Below are 22608 nucleotides of genomic sequence, written 5' to 3'. Positions count from 1 at the left end.
TCTATGACATTTACTAGTTCCTTCTCATATTTGCAGGTTTTAGCTTGTGAATTTCGGCCTTGGTCCTGGCCCAATGAGGGTTGATGGTTGTGCTTGGTTCAACAAAGGCTTGGGGAGTTTCAATAATTATTTATGTGGGATTAGTGTCATCAGAAATTGGGTTGCTCCTTGTTGAATCATTCGCATCTTGAGCACGTGAATCATTTGTAGTTTGATCTATGTTGGAATTAACTACAACTCCTAGTTAGAATGACGTGTTCTAGTTCGACATTAGAATTGTTGTCATCTAAAGGTGTTGTTTCTCTAGTATGTGAGTTACATGCAGTAGGCAAAGAAAAGAAGACAAATGGAGTTTCAATTAGTGTTTTTAAGGGACTTCTTATATTGAGAAAACCATCATGGAATGCAAAATGTTCTTCGTTGAAGACAACATGTCTTGAAGTGAAAATTCCTTAGACATTTGTATCCTTTGTAGGAGTCACTGTAGCCAAAGAACACACATTTGGTTGTGTAAAATTACAATTTGTGCTGATTATAGGGCTTGAGACAAGGATAACATGCATACTCAAAAGGTTTTAGGGAGTTGTAGTTAAGTTCCTTTCTAAATAGTAGTGAGTAAAGACTTTCATTTTGGGTGACTAGAGAGGGCAGTCTGTTTATGAGATAAGTTGTCGGGGAGAAAGCTTCCTAACAATAGTGTAAAGGAATTTTGGCTCGCACTAATAGTGTCATGCCAAGTTCAACAAGATGCTTGTGTTTTCTCTCAACCCTACAATTTTATGCCTGCTTCTATTGCATGATTTTGTACAACTTTATATTCTCCACCACCATCACATTGGATTGTCTTAATTCTCTTGTCAAACAACTTTTCTATCATGTTTTTAAACTGGATAAAGGCTTGTGCAATATTTGATTTTTGTTTTAGAGGATAAATCGAGGTGAATCTACTAAAGTCATTAAGAAAGTGAACATAATTATATTTGAAACCCGAAGGAGATGTTATTGGTGCAAGCCCTCATACATCAGTATGAACTAATTCAAGAACTTCCTTAGCATGAGAGTAAGAGGTTTCAAAGGGTAAGAAATGCATTTTGAGCTATTGAGAAGCTTCACAAATTGATAGTTTGACATTACAATTTTTCAAGTTGGATGACCAAGCCTTCTATGCCAAATCTCCTTGATAGACACATAAGCACACGAGTCCCTTTTTTTCCTTGAGAGTTGATACAAGCCATCTTTAAGTCTCCTTCTTCGAATTTTCATCCCTGTTAACTTGTCCTTCACAAAGCAATAATTTGCATCAAACTCAACTAACTTATTATTGTCAACAGTTAATTTTGACACACTTAATAGGTTTCTGGTAATGTTGGGCAGATGTAGGACATCATGTAAGTTAAGTGTTTTTATTTTTGAGGAACCTGTAAAAACAATCTTCAATTTTTCACCATTTCCAACTTTTAATGAGTTCTTACCCTGATGGTTGGTCAGATCCTCAAATTTGTCAGTTTGGTGTGTCACATGATTACTTGCACCATTATCAAAGTACCAATCATTATCTTGAGGAGAGCTTTGTGAGACTATAATGGCATTTTTTGCTCATTGTTTGTCACTACTTGTTGAACATTTGTAGTTTGAGTAAGACTTATCAAACCTATAGTACCAATATATTGTTGTGTCCTCGACCTTGTTTTAAACTTGACACGTTGGCTTCATCATTCTTCCTCTTCCTTTGCCTCCTCTCCAACCTCTAAAGTTAGAGCCTCTCCAGTTATTATTAGAACCTCTCCAATTGTTGTTTGGGTTGAATTTGTTGCCTTTGTAGTTAGTTTCCTTGACAACATTTGTTGAGGCATTAAGAGTTAGGTTGGTGAGCTTATTCAATTTATCAAGTCTACTCTCAAAGGTTAGTAATTAAGCTTGCAAATCACCTAAGGTGAGATTAGATTGATCAGATAGCTTTACCATCATAGGATTATATTAAGAATCTAACCCATTTAGAATTTGAATGATTAGATCTGAATTGGAAATGGGGCTACCTACAACTTTAAGCTTGTCTGCGAGATTTTTGATCTTGACTAGATACTCCTCTATTATAATTGCTCTTTTTTTGATGCTGTGAAACTCATATTTAAGGTAAGTGACTCGAGACCTTGTGTGTGCACCTGCTAGGCTTTTGGCTTCATCCCATAGTTTTTTTTAGGTTTCATGGTGCAACAATTGTGTTGCCATTTCAATTTTGAATCGGCAACAGATGCCATGATTTTTATTGGATCAAGAGCCTTCAGAGCTTTACAGCTCTGATAACAACAAAGAAAAGTAATAGAAGGTAAAAGAATAAAGCTATGATTATCTGGATAATTATAGAGTACATATATACCAAAAACAAGGTAGTAGTAGATGATCTTATAATTAAGATTAATATTAAGGTACTGGAAGCAAATAAGGCAACAAATAATGTTGACAATTATGGATTGTTAATTACACTAATTGTAGTGATTGACACTATTAAAGGTAATTATGGGTTGCACACATTAAGGGATCTTGTCTCTCATTATAGTAAAGTAAAAAATATCTCGTTTTGATCCCTATAGTCAATAGACCTCACATAGCATGTCATGAGCTAGTATTCACTAGTACAAAAACAACATATAATATTGGTGTTTTTCGGTCTTTAACGTCAAATTCCAGGTCAACGTCATACCGAAAGATGTTAAATTGACATCGAATTTAAAAAATTCAACATTAATTGACGTTAATTAACATTGGACATAAAGTAATCCGACATCCCCTATAAGCAAATTTACGTTAGATATTGGCATTTTCCGAAATTAATTATCGTATATTAATATCGAATTTTGCTATTGTTCGATGTTAATAAACTTTTTTATTTTTTAATTAATTTTGATTTTTTTTACAACTTTAAGAGACTTGAAAAGGCGAAAAACATCAAATGTAATCCAACTTTTGGTATTTTATACATCATGAACTATGAACTATGAACTATAAGGAAAAACACAAAAAGTTATGACAACAATAGTAGTATTTGTTGATATTGTTGATAGGAAAAGCACTGTTTAACTGAACCTACAATCTCAAAGCTTCTGGTTTTTTATGATGACAACATAATTAATAACACATGTGATGTTTATGTGTTACATGTTCTATTGCTTACAAGCTATATGTTTTAATCAATGTGTGAATATGTTTAAAAGCATTAAGAACATGATTGTGTTAATAATACATTGCATTTCACTGTGCTATATAATTGATGTTATTGGTGAATGCATGTCTGATGTTTTATTGAAAGAAAACCACAAGCACTTATGTTGAACTTTTAATTGTGTGGCAAAACAACAATTTTAAGTCAACTTCTTTATGGGGTGAGTCGATTAAAACTCGTGGCTTTGCACAAACTTTTTCAAAGTGTTTTATGAGTATTTTCAAAGAAAAAGTATTTCAAAACTTTGTTTAACTGTGTTGAATAGTCGATTACATGCAACCTGCATTCTACTAAGTCTGTTACAGTTTTGAAATTCTGTTAATGCTTGTGTTAAATGTTACAACAACTATATTTTTAAATATGTTGACCAAACATTTATTGTGATTCGACTGCATTAATTGTACATTCAATTAACTGCATTGATTGTTGCTAATTGCTTTGACTGAATTGATACATTCGACTGCATTAGTAGCTTAGTTGATTAAAATGCGTCAGAATTGTGTTTATCTATAAATTGATGCGAACTTGATTTCTGTAAGAACCTTTGTGAATCTAACAGTTTGTGATTTTTTTTGCAGAAAGTGCATTCTTACAAAGAAAGAGAAAAAGCTCCAAGAAACAACAATTGACCGTGGTGATCATCTACTTCTGGATTCTTGAAGAGCAAGTTAACTGCACTTACAATGACTGATCATATCTGCACATTGGGTGTAACTGAAAGATCAGAGGCTACAATCTTGTAAAGATTGGATTGAGGTTTCCCTATTGTGATTATAGGAAAAAAGAGTGTGCTGCGTTCTTGACTTTGAGGGTGGCTCAAAGGGTTGGACTGCAGGAGAGGGAATTCTTGCTGCTAGTCTGTTTTGTATATGTCTATATTTTGATTAGAGGGTTATACAAGTGTTTTATATTTTTGACTTGAGGTCGCTATAAAAACGTTGTTGTAAAAACCTTGATCATTATAGTGCATTGGCTTCCTGTGGTTGGAAGGACACTGGATGTAGGCTTGGCCGAACCAGTATAAAAACTCAGCGTTTGATCTTTCTATCCATGTACTCTTTTATTCAGTCGACTGCTTACTGTACTTAATCGATTATATTTCTACTGCATAAACAAATTTTTTTCCTTGCGTTTCAAGAAAGCTTTTAAAGGCATCCACTTTGCGAAAAAGATTTAAAGAAAACATTGTTTTTACATTTCACCAATTCACCCCCCTCTTGGTGTGAGAAATTAAGCCATTCTATTTGCAACAGTATTAACTTGGGATTTTTGGTTTTTATAGCTATGGTTATTGGTTTTGGTTGAATCTTTTTTTACCACTCCTTTAGAACCCCTAGTTTAGGGAAAAACACCAGGAGCTCTTACTTTGTGTCTGTGTGAAGTATAAAAACTATTTTGAAAGTGAATAATGATAGATCTTTAAACAACCATAACTTTTGTTCCGGTTATCTAATTTTCTATTGTTATATATGGATTTGGGATAGAAAAAAATTTATGATACCGTGGTAGCTCACATAGCTAGCTAATCATTCTAGATTCTCCAAAGAATGTTGTTTTCTATTTTGTGAAAAAAAAATTCAAATTGGCAAAAATATTTAAAATAGTTAGACTTTGAATTTTGATCTAATTTTTGTGGGGGCTTCTCATGAATTTTGGTGCTTTGAACAAATTTCCAAGTCATTTGGATTTGTTTTCAATATACTCTTAATTCTACCCTAAAACTTAGATTTATAACATGTAGTGTACTATCAACAACAAACAAAAACAATAAACAAGTTCAAGAAACAAGTTCAAGAAACAAGTTCAAGAAACAAGTTCAAACCAAAGTAAAACTAACTACTATACAACATTCACACATAGTTCATACATCACATTATCCTATATTCTTAAATCAACAAATCATGCCATACTTGTATATCTTACTTCAATCCAAACTTACCAGATATCATTTGGTTCAACTGAAATATTAATAATACATCATTTATTTTCAATTACATTACATAATATTCACTAATAATACATAAGTACATCAAATTGGTGAAAAGCATTATTCTAATCACATAATTCTCATCAAAGACCCCAAAAGTTAAAGTGAAGAATCATGTGTCTAGGACCAACATTTTTAGCTCAATCCAACAATTAATCAAGTAGGAATCATAATTTTCCCTAGATAGCTCACAATTGGAAACAAGGTAACTATTGGGGTTAGCTCACGCTAAAACACTTAAGAAGATACTAACATGAGAGTGTCCAACGATCCAAAAGTGGTGCCTAGGGAAAATAAGTTAGTGAGTTCGCTGTCTTGGTTGCACCTAACAATGCCAAAGTCATGCTAGTGTTGGCCAATGAAACTTGATTAATAGAAAATCTATTTATAATTCAACTTTTTATGAAAAACAATAATCAAATCACATCATTAAAATCACTGATGAGAGGGTCGCACCTCCCACAAAAGTTGTGCATAAAAGAATGCAGTATAGACTAGGAAGTGACTCCTAGGTCGTCTCACAAGGACCAAATTGGGTTCAGTCTCAGATCAACACGTAGTGGGGGGTTTTGTGCAAGATTTGTGACTGTAATTGAACTTAAATTAAAATGAGAATTAAACACAACCGAACATAATTGACAACCTTAAAGTGAATGAAAATATTAGACCGAACAATGCAAAGATAAATTTCCAAACACAATTAAAGTGTTATTCAAATGCAACACTAAAGCTAAAAATGAAATGCACATTACAACTTGGAATGTAAATTCAAAGAAACAGAGATGTTAACCAATTGAAACACAAAGTCACTGGAATAAAAGAAACAAGGTTTAGCTAATAATTAAAATGCTCGTTGCAGTGGAATTAAAGAAACACACTTAGCTAATAAACTTCAATTCAAATTTAAATGAAATGTCAAAGTGCACGACACATTAAAATGCAATTAATTCACGGAATAGAGTGTGTGCACCGCTTCTAGTAAAATGAAAACTGGATGTGCTTTTCAAATGGAAATTAAATGAAAGTGGTGATTTATCCTTCCACCCGTGACTTTGATGGAGTGAAACATTTAATTTAAAAATTGCATGAACAAAAATGAAAAAGGGGCAAGGAGTAAAACAAAATTGGAATTAGCGTGGAACTCCAACACGTTCCAGCTCTCCATTGCAGCAGCCAACACGTCCCAGCTCTTCCATGTGCCATCAAGCAATGCTTCCACCCGTTACACCATTCTCCAACTCCGTGCACTTATTAGGTCCGTGAGCTCCCCTTTTTGGACGTGACACCTACTCTACCAAAATTAAATCTCCGTGCACACCACCAACTCCTTTCAAATCACCTGTCTTACTTCCCTTCTCCACGTTCAGCACACCATTTCTTCAAAGCAATTGAATAAATAAAGTTTCTTCTCTCCATATGCACCGCTGGCACCTCCAGCTTCTAAATCTCCGTGCAGCATTCCCCTCTCACCAACAAATATGCGTGCAGCTGCTCTCATTTCTCCAAATTAAAATGTTCCCGTGACAGCTTTGGACGTGACAGCTTCTCTTTCACACGTCTCTTCCAGCACAGCAACCAGCTCCTACCTACCACCTCTACATTCTAATCTCTTTCATTCTTCTCCCTTCCAGCAAAGATACAATTAAAAGCTTTAATAAAAAGTTGGAATGGGTGTATCTCCCAAGCCGTGACAGGACACTACGTTCCCCATTCCAAGCTAGCAATGTCTCCCTTCATTCTCTTTCTATCAATCCACGCCATGTGCTTAAAGGTAAACGTAATCAAAAAGAAATAAAGAACCAATGCCAAACAATATCACCGAGACAGCTTTGGAATCAAGAAGACAAAATAGTGCTCAATCCATTTCTAAAGACAGCGTGAATGCACTCCCAGCATCCCTTTCAAACGTTCAGAACCAAGCCTTAAATAAAACGAGAGACCGAGAGTGAGTCCCCCAAAAGCTCAAAACCGAGAGAGACCCCCAGGAACCCAACCGAGACCGAGAACGTGTTGGGCTTAAATGTGTGGCGGCTGCTCCCCCCTTTAAGGCCGTGTGTCACTTTTTTAGGGTAGGGTCCACACACTAAAATCCTAGGGTGCCAATTCACTAACTTCTAATTTTTGGGTCTAATCTAATTTACCAAAAATTGACCCAAAATATAAGAGTTGATACAAAAATTCTAAACTACTGAATTACAATTTAATTAATTCAAAAATGTCTGTCTGGAGAGTCTTGAATTTATTTGGCATTCTTCCTGATGTCCCAAATTGTATTTCCGAAATTTTCCTGCACTTCAAAAATGCACTTAATCAGCTCAGAAAACCCAAATTAGCACAATTACAAATTTCCGACCAAATTAAGCAAAATTCGGAAAACGGGGAAATAACAAACAATTAAACACAATTCCCTGGTTTATTCAAGTGCAATAAACTAAATATAATTCAAGAAATAACGACTCATCAAAATAGACCACACTTAGTCTTTTGCACTCCTGGGCAAAACCAAGACGAAAACCAGGGAACTACTCAAACATCAGGGAGCTGACACAGACTCGACAGATAGACAACAAAGACTCAACAAAGACAGAAACAGAATTACACAGTTCTCCAGGAATCTGGACCAAGAAAAGAAGTAGACAATTCCAACACAGAATGAATCAGAGAAAGCAGATACTCATGAAATCATCCAAGCAATTCAAGACATGGCAAAATGATTAATCAGCTCAAGAGGTGAATCAAAAACAACAGAACCTCACAGATGCACACAATCAGTGTTTCTCTCAAGTGTTTAAGGTAAATCAATGTCACTCAATGCACTCAAGAAAGCAATCACAAACAGACTTGGCAAGCCTCTAATATCAACACTCAAGCACATACGCATGTTCAAATCAAAAGGTCTTTTCATGGTTGTAATGGGGCCAAGGACAAGGGAGGATATATCTGGATAAGAAGCTACAAACCATAAGGAACAGAGGAGCAATGGGGAACAAGTGTAAACACATTCAAACACACCCACAACCTCTAATTCCATCCTCTTCTTGACTCCATTATTCACATTTTTTTTTTCACTATTTTTCTGCTCTTCTTTTTTTTCATCTTGTCTCTTTTCTTTTCTCTCTTTTCAAAACAAAACTGTAAAAGACAAGATACACATATATTTACCAAAACAAAACAAGAAGAGGAACCAACTAGCCAACTCATCAGAAACCCCCAAGAGACCACACTTGTTCCCAAAACACTTCCAAAGCTCCAAAATTCCCTAAGGTTAAGGTAATCATGGTTTTTCACTTAGGGCTAGTGTATGAGCATTCGAAATAAAGAAATGGGGGAAAGTATAGGCTCAAAAAGGGTTTTCAAAGGATTAGCACAAGGTGACCTTATTTGGCTAGAGAGGCTCAAGAACAAAACTGCCTTTATCACTTCCAAACATGCATATCAATCAAGAATTATCAACAAGAGTCAAGCCAAGGCATATGTGCAAGCAATCAAGAGACATATCACACACAAGAAAGAACATAAAGTGGCTCAAATTCTCACACAGGGTATTTGTGTCACAATCAATTCAACTCTCAATCATCATGATCATCTTCTCAAGCAGAGAAAAGCAAGGATTAAAAGTAAAAGAGTAGGGATCAAAAAATTCAAACGCTGCTTTTTATAGTGGTTCGGCCAGCCTGCCTACATCCAGTGTCCTTCCAACCACAGGAAGCAAATGCACTATAATGATCAAGGTTTTTACAACAAGGCTTTTATAGAGACCTCATGTCAAAAATATAAAACACCTCTCTAACCCGCTAATCAAATATAGGCAGTACAATAACTAGACCAGGAGCAAGAATCCCCTCTTCTGCTGTCTAAACCCTTTGAGACACCTCAGAAAGTCAAGAACGCCGCACGCTCTTCTTCCTGTAGTCACAATAGAGAACCTCAATCCAATCTTCACAAGATTGTAGACTCTGATCTCACAGTTACACCCAATTGTCCAGAATTGATCAACCCTTTGAATACACAACAAACTTGTTTTTCAAGAAATCACAAGGAGATGATCACCATGATCACTTCTTGATTCTTGGAGCTCTTTTTCTCTTTCTAAAAGATATCACTTTCTGAAAAATATCACACAATCTTTTAGATTCACAAAAGTTCTTACAGAAATCAAATTTGCGTCAATTTATAGTGTAACACATCTTTGATGCATTTTAATCGAGTAAGCTACTAATGCAGTCGAATATAATAGTTTTGCTATAGTAGTTAGCAATAGTCAAAGCAATTCATTGAATTCGCAATTAATGCAGTCGAATGACATTTAATGCTTGGTCAACATATTTAAAAATATGACCGTTAGACATTTATATCAAGCATTAACAGAATTTCAAAACAGTAACATACTTAGTCGAATGCAACACGCATATAATCGACTATGTAACAGTGTAAATCATAGTTTTGAAAAACTTTCTCTTCGAAAAATCTCACAGCACACTTTGAAAAAGGTTTGTGCAAAGACACGAGTTTTAATCGACTCACCCCATAATGAAATCGACTTAAAACTGTTGTTTTGCCACACAATTAAAATTCAACATTAATGCTTGTGGTTTTTCTCATCCAGAAACATGTGTCATGCATTCATGTATAAAATCACATATATAACACAGTAAAATGCAATGAACAACACATCAACAATACAATCATTTTCTCTTATATGCATATAACATGTAAGCATAGAACATGTAACACATAATACACATGTGTTATTAATTATGTGTTGTCATCATAAAAAACTCAAATAATACTAAGATTGTGGGTTCAGCTAAACCAGTGGTACCCCTATCAACAATCTCAACAATCTCGCCCTTTTTTGATGATGCACAACCATGATTAATAATCAATCATGTTTCACAACTCAATACAGATTATCAATCGATTACCAATCAACATAATTCTCCCCCTTTGGGCATTAGCAAAAAAGGTAAAAACAATGGTATTGATATGCAGATAATCAAGCATACAAGGATGCATCAGATAATCATCACAAATCAAATAATGATGCTCTCCCTGTTAAAGATATTCACCACAAATCAAATAATGATGCTCTCCCTGTTAAAGATATTCACATGATATAATATATATTCTCCCCCTTAAATTGAGGCATGTGAAACATCTCAATGTATATGCAATGCTCCCCCTGTCATTATGCATGTTTTAATCTCAAAACACAGATGCATAATACAGTATTCACATATATATCAGAGCATATATCAGTATATGTCAAAATTGTATCAGATCAGAAACAGTACAAAAACATCAATGCAACAATGATACAATATCATTCATCAAAAGCAATATAACCTCTTAATCATCTCAAGCCAACTATAGCAAAGAGATATATTGAAAGAAAACAGTTAATAACACATATGTCAATAGGTAAAGATATCAGATATCCAAATATTGGAATCTTTAACCCCTGTTGATATACAGTCGACTTGCCCTCAATCATAATCGACTTCATTGCTTCCCCGTGAATTGATTTGCTAGTTTTATCCATCCAGTAAGCAATGTTCCTGCAAAATCTTTCAAGATCTTTCTACATCAATAATTTTAGAATCAATATGATACAGGAATTAACACAAGTATGCAAATGTATGAATGTAACAGTAATCAACAATTCATTCGCATACAGGCATAGCATAATCGATTTTAATCTATTTTATACTATTGTCATCCAAAATTCCCAGTACATTTCAAATTGTACAAAATCTTTCTTTGTTCAAAGGTTTTGTAAATATATCATCCCATTGATGTAAGGTATCTACATATTCGACCTTAATTTCACCCTTGAGGATGTGGTCTTGTATGAAATGATGCCTTATTTAAATATGCTTAGTTTTAGAATGGAGAACAAAATTTTTAGTCAAATTAATTGCACTTGTATTATCACATTTCAAGGCAATGTGATCTAAGGATATGCCATAATCTTCTAGTTGACTCTTGATCCAAAGAGACTGAGCGCAACAGCTTCCAACTGCTATGTATTCAACTTTGGTGGTGGATAATGCCACACAAGCTTGTTTCTTTGAATGCCAAGAGACTAGTGAATATCCAAGTAGATGACATGTGCCACTAGTGCTCTTTCTGTCTAGCTTGCAGCCACCAAAATCAGAATCACTAGAACCTTCAAGAAAAATATTTGAACCACTGGGATACCACAGTCTAAGATTCTTGGTTCCTTTAAGGTATTTTAAAATTCTTTTTACAGCAGTTAGGTGTGATTCTTTTGGTAAAGACTGAAACCTAGCACAAAGACATACACTATGCATGATGTCGGGTCTATTGGCAGTTAAGTACAATAGAGATCCAATCATACTTCTATACATTTTTTGATCAACTACTTTGCTTGCTTCATCAAGATCCAAATAGTAGTTTGTTGCCATGGGAGTTGCAACCTCCTTGTAGTCCAGTATTTTATATTTCTTTAACAAATCAGTGGAGTATTTTGACTGATGAATGAAGATGCCATTTTTTGCCTGCTTGACTTGAAGACCTAGGAAGTAAGTGAGTTCTCCCATCATGGACATCTCAAACTCATCCTGCATGGTCTTAGAAAAATCTTTGCACAAAGTAGGATTAGTTGATCCAAAAATAATATTATCAACATAAATCTGAACATAAAGTTTATCTTTGTTGGAGTTCTTAATAAAAAGAGTTGAATCAACTTTACCCCTAGAGAATCCTTTCTTTTCCAGAAACTCACTTAGTCATTCATACCATGATCTAGGAGCTTGTTTCAACCCATACAAAGCCTTTTTGAGTTTGAAAACATAATTTGGATGTTCAAAATCTTGAAAACCTTGTGCTTGTTCCACATAGACTTCTTCCTTAATGTAGCCATTTAAGAAAGAACTCTTGACATCCATTTGGTACAATTTGAATTTCATCATGGAGGCGATAGCAAGAAGAATTCTTATTGCTTCCAGTCTGGCCACTGGTGCATACGTATCATCATAATTGATTCCTTCCGCCTGAATATTGTAACCTTTAGCAACCAACATTGCCTTTTTCTTTGTGATTTCCCGTGAATCATCCATCTTATTTATGAAAACCCATTTACTTGCAAATTTTCCGTTCTTGGAACCAGCTCCCATACATTGTTTCTTTTAAACTGATTCAATTCCTCTTGCATGGCCATCATCCAATTTTCATCCGCAATGGCATCATCCATATTTTTAGGCTCAATTTTGGAAACATACACCACATTCATACAAAATTGATTAAGTTGACGTCTAGTGGAAACTCCTCTTGAGATATCACCAATAATGTTGCTTGTCGAGACATTCCTTGGTGTTTTCCATTCCTAAATTGATTCAGCTCTGGGAGAATCGATTACATTTTCAGAGTTTCCTTTTCTAGGTTCTCTTCATTTTCTTCTTCCTCTCCAGCGGAATCATCAGCTTCTGTAGACTGTCTAGTTTGTCCAGGATTGATGGTAGTTTCAATATACTCATCAAAAGCTATAGGAACTATTTCTTCAACACACATCGTTCTCTTGTTATATACCCGATAAGCTTTGCTTGTAAGAGAGTATAGCCAATGAAAATAGCTTCATCAGCCTTGGAATCAAACTTACCAAGGCTTTCCTTACCATTGTTTAGAACAAAACATTTGCATCCGAAGATTCTTAGATGTGAGATGTTAGGCTTTCTTCCCTTGAATAGCTCATATGGAGTTAATTTCAACATTAATCTTATCACGGTTCTGTTAAGCACATAACAGGTTGTACTTACTGCGTCTACCTAGAAGTACTTCGGTAAATCTCTCGTTTATCATAGTTCTTGCTAATTCTTCTAGTGCCCTGTTCTTTCTTTCAACCACTCCATTTTGCTGAGGTGTTCTTGGTGCAGAAAAGTTGTGAGAGATCCCCATTTTCGCACAGTATTCATCAAATGCTTCATTCTGGAACTCCTTGCCGGGGTCACTTCTAATCGATTTAATCTTGAGTTCCTTTTCATTTTGGATGACAACAACAAAGTTCTTGAGCACTTTGAATGTTTCACTCTTGGCAGAGATGAAGAAAGTCCAAGTGAAGCGAGAGTAGTCATCAACAATTACCAGACCATATGAATTTCCTCCTAGACTTTTTACTCTTGAAGGACCAAATAAATCCATGTGTAAGAGTTGTAGAGGTCTGGTGGTTGAAATTTCTCTTTTATTCTTGAATGATTGTCTTGTTTGTTTTCCCTTTTGACATGCATCACACAGTCTCTCAGAGGCATAGCGAATGTTAGGAAGTCCAATGACAAGATCCTTAGACACTAGCTTGTTTAGTTGACCCATGTTAATGTGAGCTAGTCTCTTGTGCCAAAGCCATGCATCATCTTCTTTAGTCATCAGGCAAACAACAGATTTGAAAGAGGTTTTTCTAAAGTCGATTATGTAGATGTTGTTATATCTCTTCCCCATTAGTAATAACTCATCAGTTGAACCATTGCTAATCAAACAGTACTTAGGTTCAAACGTTATCTTTAGTCCTTTGTCACATAACTGACTAATGCTGAGGATATTGTGTTTTAATCCTTCAACAAGAAGCACATTCTCAATTTCGTAGGTAGAGGGAGTTTGGATTTTACCAATAACGAAGATATTTCCTTTGTTGTTATCATCGTATGTGTCATGGCCAGTAGTCTTGTAAGAGATGCTTGTGAATTTTGTTGGATCTCCTGTCATGTGTCTTAAACATCCACTGTCGAAATACCACATGGAGCCTTTTGCTCCTTGTTTCAAACACTCTTTTACCGTCTTAGATTTTGCCATCATGATGAGATCACTTTCAAACACGTTCTTTTTGTTATCACTTTGATGCCTATGACTTTTCTTTTTATTGAGAAATTTCATAAATCTTTCAGCATGCAGATTGACTCTTTCTGATCTGGATTCCGACTTATCAGCACAATTTTTTTATTTTGCAAGAACCCTGTTTCAAAAGATTCATAGAAGTCGTTAGTAATAAAATTTTGCTTGGAATTGCAAGTAACTGATACACATTCAAAAGCAGATTTACTTGTCCTTCCTGTTTGAGAAAAAGAAGCCATTTTCTAGGATCAGTCGATTAACCAAAATAGTAATCGACTAGTTTTTCAAATATTTTATGAAAACCAACTCTGGTGAATTGTTAAAATAGAATTGCTCAATTTTTCACACCAAGAGGGGGGTGAATTGGTGAAACGTAAAAACAAAGTCTTTTAAAATCTTTTTCGCAAAATGTGATGCCTTTAAAGCTTTCTTGAAACACAAGGTAAAAGACTTTCTAATGCAGCGGAAACTTAATCGAATAAGTACAAAGTAAAGTCGATTAAAAGTAAAAGAGTAGGGATCAGAAATTTCAAACACTGGTTTTTATACCAGTTAGGCCAACCTGCCTACATCCAGTGTCCGTCCAACCACGGGAAGCAAATGCACTATAATGATCAAGATTTTTACAACAAGGCTTTTATAGAGACCTCATGTCAAAAATATAAAACACTTCTCTAACCCTCTAATCAAATATAGGGAGTACAATAACTAGACCAGCAGCAAGTATCCCCTCTCCGGTTTTCTAAACCCTTTGAGACACCTCTCAAAGTCAAGAACACTGCACAGATTTCTTCCTATAGTCACAACAGATAACCTCAATCCAATCTTCATAAGATTGTAGACTCTGATCTCACAGTTACACCTAATTGTGCAGAATTGATCACCCCTTTGAATACACAGCAAACTTGCTCTTCAAGAAATCACAAGGAAATATCACACAAACGGTTAGATTCATAAAAGTTCTTACAAAAATCAAATTCGCGTCAATTTATAGTATAACACATCTCTGACGCATTTTAATCGACTAAGCTACTAATGCAATCGAATATGATAATTCTGCTATAGCAGTTAACAACAATCAAAGCAATTAATTGAATTCGCAATTAATGTAGTCAAATGACATTTAATGCTTGGTCAACATATTTAAAATATGACCGTTCGACATTTATATCAAGCATTAACAGAATTTCAAAACAGTAACATACTTAGTCGAATGCAACACGCATATAATCGACTATGTAACAGTGTAAATCATAGTTTTGAAAAACTTTCTCTTTGAAAAATCTCACAGCACACTTTGAAAAAGGTTTGTGCAAAAACACGAGTTTTAATCGAATCATCCCGTAATGAAATCGACTTAAAACTGTTGTTTCGCCACACAATTAAAATTCAACATTAGTGCTTTTGGTTTTTCTCATCAAGAAACATGTGTCATGCATTCATGTATAAAATCACATATATAACACAGTGAAATGCAATGAACAACACATCAATAACACAATCATGTTCTCATATACGTATATTACATGTAAGCGTAGAACATGTAACACATAATACACATGTATTATTAATTATGTGTTGTCATCATCAAAAACTCAGATATTAATGAGATTGTGGGTTCAACTAAACCAGTGGTCCCCCTATCAATAATCTCAACAACAAGCCTCTGTCACAGGACAACTGGTCATTTTACTTACAGTGATAACATCAAGGGTAAAATCATTAGTATTGGTAAAATTCAAACATCGTCATCCTATGAAATTGAGAATGCATTACTTGTTGAAGGTTTAAAACATAATTTGTTGAGTATTAGTCAATTATGTGACAAAGGTCTGAAGATATCGTTTGAACCAAACTATTGTCTAATAAGTAATGGGTCAACATATGAACTGTTATTAATTGGAAAAAGATACAACAACATCTACATGATTGATTTTAGAAAAACATCATTTAAGTCTTTTGTGTGCTTACTGTCTAAAGAGGATGACTCTTGGTTATGGAAAAAAATATTAGCTCATATTAATATGGATCTGTTAAATAAACTAGTGTCTAAGAATCTGGTTATTGGTCTTCCAAACATACAATATGTGTCTGATAGACTATGTGACGTTTGTCAAAAAGGGAAGCAAAGAAGGACGTCCTTTAAAAACAAAAGAGAGATGTCTATCACTAGACCTCTTGAACTGTTACATATGGACTAGTTTTGTCCCTCAAGAGTCAGAAGTCTTGGAGGAAATTTGTATGGATTGGTGATTATTGATGATTACTCTCGTTATACCTGAACTTTCTTTATTTCTGCCAAGAGTGATCATGGCAAGGAATTTCAGAATGAAGTGTTTGATGACTACTATGCAGAAATGGGGATTTCTCACAACTTCTCTACACCAGAACCCCTCAACAGAATGGAGTGGTTGAAAGGAGAAATAGAGCATTGAAAGAAATTGCGAGAACTATGTTGAATAAGAGAGATTTTCCAAAGTATTTCTAGTCAGATGCAGTCAGCACAACATGTTATGTACTCAACCGGACTATAATCAGATCTATGCTAAAGCTTACTCCCTACGAGTTGTTCAAAGGAAGGAAGCCAAATATCACGCACTTGAGGATCTTTGGTAGTAAGTGTTTTTTTCTCAACAACGGCAAAGAGAGTTTAGGCAAATTTGATTCTAAAGCCGATGAGGCTATCTTCATTGGATATTCTCTTTCAAGTAAAGCATATAAAGTGTATAACAAAATAGCTATGTGTGTTGAGGAATCTGTGCATGTTGCATTTGATGAATACATTGATACTACTACTAATTGATTGCATCTCAGAAAGTGTGTAGATGTAGGTGATTTGTAGGTGAAGAAGAGGAAAATGAAGAAATTCAAGAGGATGAAATTCTAGAGGTTACTAATGATCCTCCTAGAATTGAAACTATGAAAGAATGGAAAACTCCTATAAATATTTCTACTAGCAACATCATTGGAGACATCACAAGAGGAGTTTCTACTCGATGACAACTTAATTAATTTTGCATGAACGTTGCATGTGTATCAAAGATTGAGCCTAAGAATATTGATGTTGCTCTTGCTGATGAGAACTGAATGATGGCAATGCAAGAAGAGTTAAATCAGTTCCAAGGGTAAAAACTCAACAGATTGAATGTTTTGAAATAAAATGGATGACTCTAGTGAAATCATCAAGAATAAGGCCAAATTGGTTGCAAAGGGTTATAGTCAAGAAGAGGGAATCGATTACGACTAGACCTATGCTCTAGTGGCTATATTGGAAGCCATAAGAATTCTTCTAGCCATTTCCTTGGTGATGAAATTTAACTTGTATCAAATGGATTTAAAGACTGCCTTTCTAAACGGTTACAGCAAGGAAGAGGTATTTGTTGAACAACCTCCTACATTCCAGGATTTTGATTTTCCTGACCATTTATTCAAATTGAGAAAAGCCTTGTATGGACTAAAGCAAGCACCTAGATTATGGTACGAAAGATTGAGTGAGTTCTTAATCAAGAAGGGTTTCTCAAGGGGTAAAGTTGATTCAATCCTTTTCATTAAAAATTCTGGAAAGGATAAACTGTTTGTACAAATATATGTAGTTGATATTATCTTTAGCTCTATTAACCCTCTATTATGCAAAGAATTTTCCAAGACCATGCAAGATGAGTTTGAGATGTCCGTGATGGGTGAACTCACCTATTTTCTCGGACTTCAAGTGAAACAAGATGACAGTGGCAATTTTATTCATCAGTCCAAGTATTGCACAAATCTATTGAAGAAGTACAAAATGCTTGAATGCAAGGTGGCTGCCACACCAATGGCAACAAACTGCTATCATGGTTTAGATGAAAAAGGCAATTTTGTGGATCAAAAGCTCTATAGAGGTATCATCGGATCTTTGTTGTATCTAACTTATTAGACCAAACATCATTCATAGTGTTTGTCTTTGTGCTAGATTTCGATCACAACCAAAGGAATCACATCTAACTGCTGTGAAAAGATTTTTAAAGTATCTAAATGGAACTAAAAATCTTGGACTGTGGTACCCTAGTGGCACAAACATTTTTCTAGAAAGATATAGTGATTCAAATTTTCTTGGTTGTAAATTAGACAAGAAAAGCACCAGTGGCACATATAATCTCTTACGTTGCTCTCTAGTGTCTTGGCATTCAAACAAACAGGCATGTGTGGCACTATCTACCATAGAAGCCGAGTACATTGTAGCTAAGAGTTGTTGTCCTCAGTCTCTCTAGATCAAAAGTCAACTAGAAGACTATGGTATATCCCTAGGTCATATTGCTCTAAAATGTGATAATACTAGTGTTATAAATTTATCTAAGAATCCTGTACTTCATTCGAAAACTAAGCATATTGAAATAAGGCACCACTTCTTAAGAGATCAAATTCTTAAGGGTGAGATCAAAATTGAGTATGTTGACACCTTGCACCAATGGGCTGACATTTTTACAAAACCTCTGAATAAAGAGAGATTTTATACAATAAGGAATGAACTAGGAATTCTAGATCATAGTAGTATTAAGTAGCATTGAATTTGATTCTATCACCTGTATGATTGCAATTGAATTGTTCATTGTTACACTATTACATTGCATATTTATACTTAATCTGTGATAATGTTTACTTTTCAATAATACGGCATATGAACTAACGCTTAATCTAGTTGAGATGAAAAGATTATGCAGGTGGTATCAGTATGCTGATTAAACACTGAATTGAAATGGAAGTTCATGAGTACTTTGTCGGCCTGAATCGATTACAAGAGAATAAAAATCGATTACATTTCACAAAATGTGGATTGAAGTTTCTAATTATTGAATCATTTACTGTGTACCATTCTTTATGATCTTATATGTGTAAATTCATCATAAATCTCATTGTGTATAATCTGTTGTTAATCAAATTGAGGTTATAAATTATTACACTTGTTTATATTAGCTTCAAGTTGTATGAGCATTACTCTGATATCTGTCATATTCTGTGATACATTACTTGAAATTGTGTCTAATAATACATACTTTGTAATATCTCTATTATGCAACTCTGATACTGAAATAGGATATGCATAATGATAGGGGGAGATTTGTATTCTGTTACATGACATTCACATGTTAAAAAAGGGAAGAAATTAATATCATGTGAATATTGCTGACAAGGGGAGCATCATGTTTTTCTGTTTACATATGCTGATGCATCTCTGAAATGACTCAATATCTCTATGATTCAATTATTTTGTGCTATAAATCCTTTTACTAATGCCCAAAGGGGGAGAAATAATTGAAAATTGAATGTATATGCTTGTTTGGAATTGTGTGAAACAAATTTTTTATTGTGAACTGTACATCATGGTTGTTTCATTAATCATGCTTGTGCATCATCAAAAAAGGGAGAGATTGTTGATAGGGGAGAAATATGAATACTAAACACAATCCCTGCTATGTTGTTTTTTATGATGACAACACATCAATAGCAACAACACACGAATGTTGTCATGTCACAACAGAAAAGTGTTTCTGTGTTGTGTTATACATATGTGAATTTGTACACGCTTACTGTGATAAATGAATATACTGTGACAAACATATGTTGGACATACTGTGTTGTTTATGCATACTATGGTGATTATGATGTGATTATATTTGTGTATGCACATTGTATGCTTCTGTGTATTGAAAACCACAAGCACAAAAGCATTTCTGCATGACAAAATCGATTGCAGTGTTGTAGTAATCAATTAAGGTCCACAAACAGCTTGGTTTTTGAACTGTGGCAAAATAACTAGTTTGAATCGATTACATTAGTTGTGAAATTGATTAAAACTTGTGTGTTTGCATATATCTTTTTCAAATGTGCTGTGATGAGTTTTTGTGAAGAAAAGGTTTTCAAAATTCTTTTAAGTGAGAAGCTTAATCGATTACATGTTTTGTGTATTGAATTAAGTATGTTATATTTTGAAAATTGAATTCATGCTAGTCATAGTTGCTTTCACGGTCATATTTTTAAATATGTTTGACCAACATTAATTGCAAATCGATTACATTAATTGTGCCTTCAATTAAGAGCTGAGTTTGTTGTAATCTTATTGCATCTATTTAATATAATCGATTACATAAGTATAATAATCAATTGTTTTGCGTCAGAACTGATAAAAACAATATATTTACGCATTGCTTGAAATAAAAAGTTTTTTTGATCAATTGAAATTTGTTATATCTGATATTCTCTGTGACAAAAGTGTTACAGGTTGAACAAACACTCGAAGAATCAAGAGCGCGAAGAATTTGAATAATCTTGACGCATTCTTGAGAGGCAATTTGACTGGGTTGTATAGGTTGATCACATTAGAACGAATGAATGTGCATCTGGTTTGATTAGGAGAAGATTTTGTCAGTTGAAGAAGATATTGGGTTGTATAGGTTGAAGAATCTTTGATTTTTTTTTCCCTGGATGTGCGCGTCAGGAAGAAGAGTGAGGAGCTCTTGACTTTGAGAGGGGATTCTCAAAGGGTTTCTGCAACAGGGACAAGTGGTTCTATGTTTGTAGGTGTATTTTGTTCTATATTTGATTGAGAGTTTGTAAGGTGTTTACATTTGAGTGTGCTCTATAAAGTATAGGTAGTATACAAACAGACTAGCAACAAGAATCCCCTCCCCTACGGTCCAAACCCTTTGAGTCACCCTCAAAGTCAAGAATGCAACACGCTCTTCTTCTTGTAATCATAACAAGGAACCTCAATCCAATCTTCACAAGATTGTACCCTCTGATCTCCCAATTACACCCAATGTGCAGATATTATAAGATTTTGTACGTGTAGTTAACTTTCTCTTCAAGAATCCACAAGTAGATGATCACCATGGTCACTTCTTGTTTCTTGGAGCTCTTTCTCTCTTTCTGTAAGAATGCACCTTCTGCAAAAGATATCATAAACTGTTAGATTCACAAAAAGTTCTTACAGAAAACAAATTCGCGTCAATTAATAGATAAACACAACTCTGACGCATTTTAATCGACTAAGCTACTAATGCACAACTCAATACAGATTATCAATCAATCAACCAAAAATTCTCCCCCTTTGGGCATTAGAAAAATGGGTAAGCACACAAACGTATTGATAGACAGATAATCAAGCATACAGAGATGCATCAGATAATCATAAAACAAGTAATGATGCTCTCCCTGTCAAGAATATTCAAATGAAATTAAGATATTCTCCCCCTTAAATGAAGGCATGTGAAATATATCAATGATATGCAATGCTCGCCCTATCATTATGAATACTTCAATCTCAAATTATAGATGCACAATGCAGTACACAAAAATTGTCAGAGCATTTATCAGCATGTAATAACACAATATCAGATTAGATAAATCATAGTAATAACATGTAGATACAGATTCAATCAAACAACATATTTCAATCTCTTATCATCTTAGATATTTTATCCAGTAGATAAGCATAGAGATATAAGAATAAACAATCAACATCAAATAAAGCAAGATTTAAAGATATCAAATATTCAAGTTTTGGAATCTTTAAACTTCTGTTGATGTTCAATCGATTTGTTCTCAGTCAAAGTCAATTTCTTGTTGTAGCATTTCTCAGATTATCCAGTTCCATCCAGTTAGCAAGTGATAATCTTGCAAAACCTTTCCAAGTCTTTCCAGATCAAGCATTTTAGAATCAATGTAATACATGAATTAATATGTGAGTATGCAAATGTTATGAATGTAACATTAATTAATAATCCATTCACATACAAGCATAGTGTAATCGATTTGATCTATTCAGTTTAATTCAATCACAAATTTATTTAACTATAAATTCTGATTTCATTGATATTATAATCAGGAAGTACAATCAGATAAGCACAAAACAAAGATGACATATAGAGTCATGTAATACAACCAAAACAGAAAAACATAAAGCTTTAGACAGAAACAACAGATTCATCAATTTTTGATTTTTTTCTTATTTTTCTTCAATATGTTTTGAGAGGCATGTCACTATTACATTCATTAGCGACATCTTCATCCATACTTTCCTCTTCCTGCAATTCTTCTTCAGAGCTTAGTCCAGGTGTACTACCTTCCCCACCTAATTCCTCTTCAACTGCAATCTCTTCATTCTGCTTTTCCAAATTTAGATGTTCTTTTATTTCAGCAATATCATCTCTCGTTTTCTGACACATAATCTTAAGAGACTTCATTTCTCTCAATATTGTCCTTTCAAACTCTGACTTAGCCCTGTATGGAATTGAAGATGATCCTTCTCCTTCTTCGTCTTCTTCAGTGGCCTCAACCTGGAACACCTAGCCCTCTAGAGTATGTTGCATGCCCATTTTATGTAAAGCAGACTTGTTAATCAAGCTATTTCTATTGTATGTTTCACTTGATTCATCAACACAGTCAACTCCAAAATGAATGAGGATCTTGGAAATGAAGACACAATAAGGAAGCATTGCAGATTCTAGTCTGGTTACTTTTAACATGTTATCCGAAATTGCTACAGGATAGTTTACCTGGATATTTTCTTTGAAAGCCTTAA

General features: G+C 34.4%; 1 pseudogene; it reads right to left on the bottom strand.

Moving 5' to 3' along the window:
* Positions 1-1237: 1237 nt before the first annotated feature.
* On the bottom strand, positions 1238-2235 carry LOC148196923 (uncharacterized; annotated as a pseudogene).
* Between the last annotated feature and the right edge of the window lie 20373 nt (positions 2236-22608).

Source organism: Vigna umbellata, chromosome 6 (assembly GCF_029865625.1).
Source record: "Vigna umbellata cultivar VRB3 chromosome 6, Vumbellata_1.0, whole genome shotgun sequence".
NCBI lineage: Eukaryota > Viridiplantae > Streptophyta > Magnoliopsida > Fabales > Fabaceae > Vigna > Vigna umbellata.
The sequence above is the reverse complement of the archived record's forward strand: the minus strand, read 5'-3'. Positions and strand labels throughout refer to the sequence as shown.